This window comes from Seriola lalandi, unplaced genomic scaffold (genome assembly GCF_002814215.2).
Source record: "Seriola lalandi dorsalis isolate HSWRI2012SDOR001 ecotype SW California unplaced genomic scaffold, Sedor1 jcf7180002054417, whole genome shotgun sequence".
NCBI lineage: Eukaryota > Metazoa > Chordata > Actinopteri > Carangiformes > Carangidae > Seriola > Seriola lalandi.
Genome location: NW_019524970.1, coordinates 246,824 through 259,656, shown reverse-complemented (window position 1 = coordinate 259,656; position 12,833 = coordinate 246,824). Strand labels below are relative to the sequence as shown.

The window sequence follows — 12,833 nt, the reverse complement described above, 5'->3', positions numbered from 1 at the left end:
ATATATATATATATATATATATATATATATATATATATACACACACACACACAAGATGAATTGAGGGAGCTAGACTTGCAAGTTTGCAGCTCAAGGTCAGTCAAATTGCTGACTGGTGACTCAAATTAATGACAAGTAATTTGCACAGTCTGACATCAGATCTCTCTGAAGCTTGGAAGGATATGTTTCAAATGAGAATGTGTGTGAAATAACATTTTTAAAAAATGGTCTGATTCCTTCTAATCTAAGTCCATGACGTGAGGGGTAAAAATAAGTTGAGCGTGTTTTCATTTGTTCTCACACTGCCGTTCCTTCCTCCTCTTCTAATAGTTCTTGTTCATGTGCTGGGATTTAACAAGCAGATGCCTGGAAAGCTGTGGATCAGTGTTGGCTAAAAAAAAAAAAATCAGTCGGCTTTTCAGGCACTGGCTTCCAGTTAGGCGAGTGGAGGCCCTACCTCCACTCGGGTAAGTTGTCTCCCAAAACTTCTGCACACTGCTAAATAGCAAGATTGATGGCTATAATGGGAGAAAGTTCAGGCCTGAATAGTAGGATGTCCCCAATCAAGACTGTCCATTGTACGACAGTGCTGGAGCAGGAAGACTGTGGAAGATGCTGCTTTAAGTCCAGCATACAGGTAACACAGCCTCACAGCACGTTCCAGCCTGCTGCACTACGAGGTCATCGAGGCCATCTCGGATAGAGACATTTGTTTTTTCCTGTCTAATGGTCCAAATGGCCCCCACTCTATTCAAAGTAGCATGGGTTTGGCAGGTCCCCTCCTGTCAGTATACGGACTGCATTGAAAGAAGCATTACACACAGTGGCCTGAGCACTCTTGCCACTGTGATTACGATATAGGGGGACGGCATGTTTATTTGTTCAAGAGATTTCTAAACTAAACCTCCTGTGACTTTATCTCTCCAAGGAAGCAAAAAAAAAAAGAGCTCAGCCACAACACCATTATCCTGACCCCACCTGAGTGAGGACCTAGAGACACAGGGAGGTGGCTTTTTATTTTGTTCTTGACTGGCTTGCGGTTTTCGAAAGGATCAGGGACAACTCCTTCATTCAGGGTAATCCTTGCTGCTGTCCCACCACAATCACTGCACTGAAGCTAAATCTGAAACGATATTTTCATATAAGACCTGCCCACTTCAAGCAGGCATGCTGTGACTTGTTCTTGGGCTCTCAAAGCGGCATGATCCGTGCGAGGGACACGAGGCACCGCCAGTGAGGGTCGATCACGGCAACTAATCTGGGTTAGGAAGATATGGATTTGCGGTCTCATGATAAAGCTGTCCTTGGCTAACTTGTCGTTTGCTGTCACTGAAGAAATGCGGTTGAGAAATGTATTGAGCGCTGGCCTTTCAGAGTGACAGCGGCCATTGGGTTAAATAGGTTAAGCAAATGTACATAGTGTCAAGCCAAGCCTATAAAGCTCTGTGTGGGGGTAAAGTCTGAGCAGAAATATGTGTCACTAGAGACTGAATTTGAACCATTTATATTCAAATTTGAATTGCACTGCATTGAAAAACTGAAAATTCCGGATGATATAATATCAAATTGAATTTATGAGTTCATAACTTAATTCCATTGAACTTGAAACTGAATGTACTGGGCTATTATAAATTCAGTTGCCCTAAAACTGTATTTGATCCTCACTGAAAATTCAAATCTCTACATACTTCCACATTCAATTTTCACAATTCTGATTCATTTCTTGCGATTCGACTTTAGTTTACTAAATGTTTGCATGTTTACAATGTGTAACACATGCACAAGGATGGAAGGGGAACTTGTTTTTAGTGTCGTCCTCCTGCTGCTTGTTTTGAATCGTGTTCTCCTCCTGTTCCTTGTGATTCTCTTTCTTGTTCCTTTGTATTTGCCGTCAAGGTTTATTATTCTGAGGGAAAATGATCAGCTGATGCATCGTACCTGAAGCTGTTTTTTTCTTGCAGGTTAAGAGGCTGATCTGCTCATCACTCTGTCTTTCCCTCTTCTTCCCTTCCTCCTCCTTCCTGAGCCATTTTTCACAGTGCAGGTGCCTCTCATTTCCCACCAACCCCCTGCACTTTCCTCCTCCAGCTTTCCTCTGTTCGAGCCAGCTCCTGTTTCAGGCTTGCTTCCAGTGCGTCACACCTGGTCTTCCACCGCTCTTCACTCCTCTTTAGCTCTTTGTTTTTCTGAGCGAGCAGGGCCAGAAAGTCTGTGTGCGCTTTGGTGCCTTTCTCTGGTGATCCTTTTGTGGGGCTCATCTCTTTGTCTGAGCACCTCTTGGAGCTGGTTTTCCATCTGCCGCCATCCATTTCTCACGAGGTTAACCTTATATTCCTCTTTGAGACTTTATCTCAGTGATTGCAGAGTAGAAGGCGTCTCTTTGAGAGAGCTGGTTAGTGCTCTGCTGTCGCACTGCAGCCAGTTTGTATTGCTTTGGCCAATGAAGTTGGCACATAAACACCAGTACAGTTGAATGTACTTTAGTCAGGACTCCTTGAAACACCCCTCATCAGAGAGCAACATGTAACCATATCCTAAACATTTTTTGGTACACACAGTACAAATTTCATTTTTTTTTTTTTCTATTTTTAACCCATTAATTAGAGACACTAACAGCAAGAATAATCTGCTTTTGCATTTCGAAAGAACTACCCAAGAAACCTTAATGCACATCATCTGTTTCTGTTTGTTTTTATCAAAATATATTAGAAATACTGTATTTCTCAATGTGGTTTGCTGGATATAAGAAATTGCTAAAAGTGTGTGGCATTAACTCAAAAAGCTACATGAAAATGCATTATGGCTTGAAACAAAATATGCATAAATAAAGCAGGCTTGCCAAGAAAGGCATTGTGCTAAAATAAATAAATAAATAAAAAGTTTATCCATGTCAAATAAGAAAATCTTACCTGGTTTCTTTGTCCGTCCATTTCAGCTCAGACATCTGCCCTCAGATACAATCCTAAAAAAAAAAAAAAAAAAAAATTATTATCATAATCAAATTTATGGGATCGTAAAATGTTGGTTTATGATGAATGTGTGTGTATTAAAAGTTTTTCTTTTACAAATCTTTTTTTAAATTCTCAATTGTCCATACTTATTGAACGTGAAGAAGTCTGTCGTCCTGTTTTTTGAGGTAAGTGAAATTCGAGTATTATTATTATTTTATAAGCTAGCATTAATTATCAGGTATTGGTGTCTGAATAAATATTCAAACCAGTTTCAATCTCTGCAAGTTGATTTTCATAGCAACAATCTAGACACATGGTATGTTTAATGTTAGTGTTGGGCTGTATGATTGCTCTAACCTGTTAACATGGGCGCTGAAATGAAAACCACGATGTTTCCTCAACCGCCATGCACATATAACAAGACAGGCAGTGCGTCTGGCTAATTAGGGATGCCACACATTACTTATTCATTTCACAGCCAAGAGTTTCCGGTTCTGTTCTGGAAATCCAAAATAGGATAGTTCTGGTCATAAATTCATTTAACTAATCTTAAGTTTTTTGTCATAACCATTTGGCTAGCCACCTTTTGTAACGCATGAGTTATTCTAATTTTGCCGCCAGAACAGATCTATTTCACAAAGTATTCTTGTAACCCAAGAGCTTAGAGCAAATCAGGCTTCCAAACTGCCAACTGTTGTATCCAACACAAAGCCTGAGCTGTCACCCACAATCACATGTGCCACAGGACACCTGCCATAGAGAGATTGGGAGACACTGAAAGCTGTATAACCAAGGCACTGTTATTCATGCAAAATGAAACTTTGATTGTTTGACCAATGAAATCAACAGGCCACTCGAAAGCCCAAATAACTGTATTAATAATTTCTCACTCTAAAACAAAAACAATAGTTAAATGTGTTCCTAAGTTAAATGAGAGATAACATGAGAATGCTATTATAAAATAATTCTGCAGTAGACAATAGGATTGAAAGGACGCTGTAAAGATGATGCAGCAATGTCCTCCCATTTTTGAAGAGAATTTCAAGTGTGGGAAGTCAGATAAGCAATCGAGGTGCTTTCCGTTTGGAGGATGACTGAAACTTGAGGTATGGGGGAAGAGAATCATTTTATCAGAAAATAGAATAACATTCAGTCCCTGAGTGCAGCTGGACTCCGCATCAACAACTGTGCTAAAAGTTGCATTGTCTTTTTTTCTGGGGCAATGATTTTCAACCAGTTTGCTTCAGCATTTTACTCACCCTCTTAATTGCTGCAACCTGGGGACAAGGAAACATTGCTGGAACTGAGTTCAAGGAGAGCAACACAAGTCATCACACATGCCTTGCACACTGTGTCTGTGTAAAACGAGAACAAACTGTACAATGTGCAGTTCTCATCATGCCTCAGCATAGCTGTCTTTGCTCCTATTGTTGTCTTGAAACACACCTACACAGGTGGTAATAGATAAAGTAAAACATGGTACTGTAATAAGTGTCATTCATCTTAATGATTCTAAGTTCCATACATTTAATTATTGTTGTTTATTTATTATTAACTCTTTTTATTATTATCAACAATTATCTAATGGACACATGTATCTATCTATCTATCTATCTATCTATCTATCTATCTATCTATCTATCTATCTATCTAGCTATCAAATTTACAATTCTTAAGATTTTCAATAGATAAAAAGACATTTTGATTTAAGGAAAATATATAATACCTTTCTTTCCAGTAGTTTTCATTATTAGACTGCTCTATTCCCACCCTGGGTTCAAACTGCCTACCCACATTTACCTACAACATGAGTTTGTTTGGCTGCACTGTCCACAACGGTTGGGTTGCGCTTCAGTTTTCACTTTATTTCTGACAAAGGGATTGTTTGCTCTTCCCAGAATTCTAGCACCAGATACCACCAGTAACCATGGGCGTGGCCAATTCAATCAGGATTGTGTTTTTTCTGTGTTTTATTCGAATATTGATATCCATAAGAAGATATATTTGTGGACTTACTTAAGTACCAAAAACCATTTCAATGTAGTTTTACATCTCCTCTCTCATGTTTCTCTCTGGAGCCCTAGCAACAACAGGTACGTGAGTCAATCTGATTGGCTGACTATTTTCTGAGAGAGGTAAACATGATGGGTCCAGGTGGGCTGGGTTTGGGGCATGGCTGAGGGTGGTGACTGCTTTGTTGTGACATCACAAAGTTAACAAAGTCCTCACTCCTCGTTTTAAGAAACAGTCTCTGAATATGCACTGTGTGCATTTCTCCACGGACTGAGCACTTTGATATTTCCACAGTATTAATATAGCACCGAGTCCTGCTTTATAATCAAAAAAGACATGGAAATCTAATTTTATACAATATGGGACCTTTAAAGAATCTGAAAACAATCAAGCAGCCTTTCTGGTGATGGCTGCTTACTGTTACGCTGAGTTAACCAGCTGAGAGGAGAACAGCTAGGCAGGCAAAGAGTCCCTTCTCACCTTCTTCACTGTGTAATCGCAAATAAAATGAGAGAAAATAGAAAGTAGAATGACATTATTCTGAATTTTGTTTCTGATGTGTAATTTCAGCTATCTTATGTCACTAATAAATTGCTGGAAGTGTGCACTAAATGCAACTGAATTTTGCTATACAAAAAGTTTCTCTTATTCTTTCTTTTTATTCTATTATTTTGAAGAGTTTGTGATGTGGATGATCAATGGGTGCCCCAGTGGGACCTGTGTTTGCCAAACCCAGTCAACCCAGTCCCACTGTAATCGCACAGTTCTGTGGTCTGGGGTAATTTCCCACATAGCAAGCTACAGTAAAATCAAAGCAATTACTCAAAAAAAAAAAAAAAAAAAAAAAAACACCATTCAACCATGGTGTCATCTGCTAAAACTGCTGTACTTTTTCACAACTGGGAGAGAAAAAGAATAGAGGTTCTTCAGGCAAAAAAAAAAAAAAATCATAATCAGAAAAAAAAAGTTTCAGTTCTCTGCCTTCTTTTCACAAATTTACCCCAATACACTTTGCCCTCACATTTGTGAGCATGTAATGTGGTGGATCAGGCCACACATTTGTAATATTTCCCTCAATTGCAGCAGGGTTGAACAAGATTAACTGGCAAGCTAATAAGACATGATTCAGTGTGCAGCCATCACATTTCCACCTATTCATTGTCAAGTCAATTTTGCATCTGTAGTTTGCGTGGCAATTTCTGTCTCACATCCATCACTGGTTCATCCCAGTCCGAGGCAGCCATCAAGGGGCCGTTCTAATTCGCTGGTCTAATTGAAAGATAATGGTCAGCATTCACAGATGTCAATGGAATCCATGTGCACACCTTAATCACAAGATAACTACTTTGATGCAGCAAGAGACATTGACAGAGTTGCTTCTAGTTCATTCTCTGCACGCTGCCCATTAAGGAGCTAAAAATTAGCCTGATCTGATGAACAGTGAGGCTTCATGTCAAGAACAAAAACATGGACTCTCTACTTCTTTTCAGTTGGCTGAGACACGTTATTTTGAAAACAGAGACATAAAGACAGAAGGAGTTGACAGTACACATAATGTACTGGTAGCTATATAAAATAAGGAGTAATAAACAAGATCAACTTTTTCAGTGTATAAAAGATCATGCATCCCCTTTTCCATGGCAACTATTTGTCCTCCAAGTCTGATGTAGAGAAGTTTGTGCTGACTTTGTTCTCTAAACAGTGAAGTTATGCAGCTTCCTGCCTCCCACATATTTGCCCTGCTTGACTAAGCTGCAAATAATCATGACCAGCTTACTTAAAAAAAAAAAAAAAAAAAAGACCAAATAATTTCACTCAATCGAAATCAACTAGACTAAATGCATACCTGTTAATTTCGGAGACCTCTTCAGAGACCAGTCAACAATGTATTTGGAATTAACAACTGAAAAGCAGACGAAGGAGGTGATATAAATCTCTTTGTCAAGGTAAGAGAAGACGAAGAGATTTATATCACCTCCATCGTCTGCTTTTCTACACCGGCCGACGTATTTCAGTCTTGAATTGTACTTGACTACATTTTGATGATGACCATGAGAGGTGAGAATTAGCCTAAGGCTGCCTCTCAGATTTGTATTGTGTTGCATGAACTTTGCCCAAGAACAGGAAATTGCTTGGAAATGTCACCCATTCCATGGCACTGTGTTTCGGATGGAGAAGTTTGACAATGGCTGTATGCTATTTCAGGCATGTCACGGACATCAGGCCTCACCTCCAGCAGCCTTTCAATAAGCTATCACACTGTTTCTCCAGGCAGCTGTTTTTCTCTCTTCTGTTTCTTTGATAACTCTGTCAGTCATTCAGCCAGCACAAGGTGAGATGATTTTCCACATGCTTTTTCCCTTCAGGTCAAATGGACGGGTCAGTCAAAAAACTCCATATTGGTCTGGAAAAAGGAAACGCAACACATCAAAATTATTATACTAGCAGGACATAAACAGACTTAAACCTTAAATGACCTAAAAACATTATCAGTATACATTTGTCATAATTGTTTCTGAAGTTACGTGATGCAGTGTAAAATAATGAAGCATATCCATCTGCCAACATGATAAAACTCTGATGATTGTCAAAATCTAAGCTATTTATTTTTCAGGAGCTCAATGATTTTATTTTATTTTTTTTTTTTTGACCTCATCATATTTTTGAGTAAACACATGGAGCAGGGGGGAAATATTAACATCTGTCTGTAAAAGACTGATAAAACACATTCACCTTCGCATGCGGACCCATTACCTGGATTGAATGCAATATTTTATTTATTTTATGTTTTTGAAACTTGATTACAATGATCTGCAGCTTGTTTATACAGGTTTTTATAAGACACTGGAACCTGAAGTATGATTAATGAACTGATTATTACCCTGTCGATGATGTACATTACTTTTGTATTTCACTTCCACAATAAAATGGAGACAATTTCCATCTCAATGAGGGTGTCACTGAGGCTCTTTATCTTAATTTTAAGCATGTGAGATTTCACTTTGAGTCTTTCTTTTGTGGTACTGCACAGTGAAACTTTGAGTTAAGAGTTTCATTTCATGCTCTCAGTCTATTTTGTTATATTGCATTTCTTATTTATTTGAAGTGGGAAAAATTAAGAAATATAACAGATATACAGGTTCAGAGGTACAATGGTTTTCTTCTGCAAACTACTTCCATGTTTATAGAGGCCGGAGCCATTTTGAAAGCTTCATTATGATGTCATTCTTAGTGCTGGTGATCTGAAGACCCCGATGGTCACTCCCTCTGAAATTAGCCGCTGGAATGAATCTTGCACACATTAATGAATAGCCTTATCACAAGCTTGCAGATCAAGATTAATGAGTTGTAATAATGATGCATACCTGTATAGTGAAATTCACTTCAAGGATATTTAATCAAGCCTCACCCGTCTCTGTTCCTGGTGAGATTCATAATTGGGACGCAGATTGTCGAGGATTGTTCCTCATAAAATACATCATGTGTCTTATAAAGCTAATAAGAGTATGCCAGCAGTAAATATTAATGTGATTTGCATTAATCCCCATTAAATTACTGAGTTAATGATAAGGGGCTTTATATCAGACAAAATTATCACCCATTAAATCCAATGGCCATTGTGTATTGTACTCGGTTAATGTGATATTGGATGAAATAGTGGTATGCTGTTATCATAAATCACTCCCCCAAAATTTTATGGAAATACATATTTGAGTTATTTAAAGCAAAATTAAATCTTGAAACTTGCTTAAAATGTATGTCATAACAGCTGCTGAATGTCACCAGAGCACAAATGAAAGGCAATTAAACAGGCGGCAATATGATTTCCACTGATGCTAAATATATGTGCTCTGTATATGTAGATGAACTGCCAGTCTAATTAAAGTGAAACTGAAATGTGAGCTGCATGTCAGAGGGGCAGCCTGATTGAGGGCTGTAAGTTAGCACTCAATAATGCATTATTAGCGCGAGGCAAATCAAAGGCAAAGGTTTCCACAACACTTGCCTCTATAGGCAAGCTGTTGGAGAAAAGCATGGAAGCTTCTTAAATTACTGAGAAGGTTGTCATTTTTTTTAATAATCCAAAACATTCTTTGCTGTTATGAAAGTCGTTGTTCTACCCTAAATTAGTAGTGATAACTGACAGTCTGTAAGACTGACAGTCTCTAAAGTTACTTGGAAATACCTATGAAAGTACAGTCTTTCCAGTGCCTGCCTGGCATTGCACAAAATCATCTTGGCTTAAATGCATTTCGACAGCAAAGTTAAAAAAAACCTGTCAATTGTATGGCTGTAAGACATGGGTGGAATGAAGGAATCACTTCTGTTTTACACTTCGCCTTAAGATATTATCATCATCCTCTTTTGTTTATTGTAGGTTAGCAGGAATTAACTAATGATGAGGGTGCTATTTGCAACATCAGAAATAGATATAGGAGGGGACGTTTAAAGACAACTAGGCAGATCCTAACACTTACATGTTTTTACATAAATAGGTTATAATGGATCTGAAATCTTGTAGCACTGGCAACCACAAACGGGCTGAGGTAGGATGTGATATAAAACAAGAGAGGGTAGTTTACCCATATTTATTAGTTTGATTCTTTGGAACACAGAAATTACAGAGTAAGAGAGACCCCTACTGCATGAGTAAGCTTTGGTTGGTTTCAGTCTGATAGGCCAAGTGGGGTTAATTTATTTATTTTTTTTTTAAGTAGATTGATGTAGAATTACATACTGTATGGTCATGATTAATTTGACTGTTAGATTAAACTTTATGTAGGTAAAAAATGCATATAAATATTAGACACATTTCACTCGATAGTAATAGTTAATAATAACATATGTATATTCCAGTTAATAATAGTAACTGCAATTGTTCATGTTAAAAGTCACAATGAACTGGGAGTTAGAGAACCTGTCATTTCTGTACCAGATTGTGACATATTTCTGAGTGAAGCAGAGTTTAAGTTTTTAAGTAGTTAAGTTTAAGTTTAAGTCTAGTTATATGAGATGTATTTGATAAAATTCTTCACATTTGAGTGGATAACTCAAAAGTCTGCGTGGTTTAATGAATATGGGGCAACACAAAGCTGTAGAGGACTGCTAGTCTCGACTTGTTAGTGTTAGTGTCTTTGCTAACTGACATTCAAATGTAGACATCCTACTATGGTACTGCTTTGCTATCTACTACGAGCTACTTAGCTCTTGGAGGTATATATTTATATGTATAGTCAACAAAACAATTTAATTGGTTTTGAGGATGAGAATAGAGATGGATTTTAATAACCAGTAAACCAGTTAAAAATAACACTTTGACATGGCATATCCCAAGAGATTATTACACTGATTAGAGTTTAGCAAATATGTTTTTCTTTCACTTTAATTTCAGATGATACTGCTTGTTTCAGTCTTTCACAGTGTAAACAGTATATACAAAACCTTATTGGAGGAGGCAGTACTTCAACAAGTCACAAGTTTACATACAAAGCTGCTCTTGCTATTATTCTCACCTCTCTTGTTTTGTCAATATTCACTTAATTGAATTTTGTACAACTCACACAGATTAGATGATGCCATTTTTTCAGTATGCTGCTAAATATGTATTTGTTGCCCAATTATTTTCAAAGTTCGACTGCCTGTACAGCATCAGATCGGTTGAAAGCTTTATGCTTGAAAATAATTGCACAACAGTTTTCCACTGTATTCTGTGGAACTGGCAGTGAAGGGAAAATGCTTAGCCAACTCTTCCATCCATCGGCACAGTCTGAAGTTTGGATTTCTGTATAGCTGTTGGTGCAGCTGTTAAAATAATTGGACACTATGCATCAAGGACGTAGGTTTGGTCTCAAAATTGGTAGGGATGCAACAACCCCCCCATCCCTCCAAAACAAAGAGGACTTTTTAAGGCTGTCAACCAAATGGTCTATTAACATACAAGAGCTGAATTTATATTCAGAAATGTATTTACATTTAAATAAAACCACGCAGTATCAGATCAAAGATTAAAACTTTAGGAGATTATCATGTGTTGTAATAATAAGAAGAATAAGTTAACATCAAAATAGGTATGGTTTACATTAAATATAAATTAGTAATTTACAATTACTCCATAGTAATGTATATTTAGTCACACTATCATTTTAAAACCTCACCTAAAACCCTGAAGGTGCATCTGTTTCCTCATCTGCCTCCTCTATCTGCTGTTGTTCCAGCATACAATATAATTAATTAATGGAGACATTTTCATGGGACTTCTCAACAGAAAACTAAAACTTAAGTCATAAAATCCAAAAATACATAAGCCTATAATGTATTTAATCTTAAACACACCTCCACTCCCTGATAACCGTGTTTAGGTAGGCTAAAGTAGGCTAGATAACAGAAACACCTCTGTATAATGCAATACAGCTACACACACTACATCTTCAAAAACTATCATACAGTTGAATCAACAACAGTCTAAAACAATTTTAATAAAAACTGAACATTATAATCTTTATGAAGGAGGATTTACTGCAGGGCTGTTGTATTAGACTACATCAGTTTTATCTAGATGTTCCTAATAAACTGACAACTGAGTGTATATTAGTAATTATCAGTTGTATGTACAGACTGCAAAGCGCCTGACTGGAATTAATTGGTGGATTTCGGTGCTGTTCTCACCTGTGATGTGATTCACCTGGCAGCCTAAAGATGCCCTTTAGTGTTTATTGTTGCTCTGTCTGAACACAGTTAATGTTGCTGTTTCCTTCATCATAGTGACTTACTACCCTCTGTACATTTAAACTTACACTACTTCTGCTCCAGCACCCAGAGCTGTCTGCTCCTTTTAGGGACTTTCCCTAATTCAACAATTGTTTACATGCTATTCAGACGTGCTAGTTACTTTAGCTTAGCAGTTAGCGATAACCTCTCTCTCTCGCTCGCTCGGTGTGTCTTGAACCACCAGGTGAACTTGTTCATCAGAGTGTGTTGTTGTTGTAACTTCCCTGTAGAAGATTATGTTTTTACGACTTCAATGTTGTTTGCTGTCTTACCTTCAACACACGCTCCACTCGTTCACTGCAGCTTCTCTGTATGTGCTTCTGTGTACACTAGTAGCCTTCTGCGTGATAGGCTATTACTCCTGACGAGTAACCAATCAAATCGTGTTGTGGGCGGGACGTTGCTCCAGACTACAGAGTGGTGACTACAGACCAGAGAAGCCATTTTTAAATCAATTTATTTTATTGGTTGTTGGTTAAAGAAAATAATGATGCCGATAATCAGAAAATGCTAAATATCCCTATATTTTAGTTATTTTTTCAAATGCAATCACATTGCCCCCCCGTGTAAATGCCTAGAGCCGGCCCGCATTGGAATGATCTAATATGACTTCACTCCTAACATAGTGCGAACGAGTTCACTCAAGTATTGGTAGGGACAATTCTGGCCGTCCATATGCAAATCTACACCCCTTGCTATAACAACCAATTATAAGGTAAATGGTCAAAAAGCAAAACTACATATATTATCAGCACTGAATGGTGTTTAGGGCACTGAGTGGGAGCTGTATGTGGACAGACAGTTAGAGCATAACTGTCCTGCAGCTTAGCCATTCAGCTCAAACACATAAATGAAGGGTTCAAGCATCCTGGTCAGAGGACTGGTGGTAGCAACTGCTTTCAAAGACAGTAAGGCATAAAGCATGTACACAAATTCTTCAAATAACTTCTGTTTTTCAGCACTGACTGCTTTGCATTGTCTGGAAATGAAATTGGATCCATTCCAAGGTAATTAGTTTATTTGGATGACTGACTCAGGGGGGAGTTTCTTAAAACAGCAAGGGGTTGCCTGTGAAAATCTGCTGCGCTTTACAGCAGGTTT

General features: G+C 37.9%; 1 long non-coding RNA gene across 1 annotated transcript; it reads right to left on the bottom strand.

Annotated features, from left to right (window-relative positions):
- Positions 1-55: 55 nt before the first annotated feature.
- LOC147818884 (uncharacterized) lies at positions 56-12,049 on the bottom strand. Its single transcript, XR_015437501.1, has 3 exons — positions 12,005-12,049; positions 7,195-7,368; positions 56-2,962 (listed from the first exon to the last, which is right to left on the bottom strand). It is a non-coding gene; the product is annotated as an uncharacterized LOC147818884 (long non-coding RNA).
- Positions 12,050-12,833: the final 784 nt, after the last annotated feature.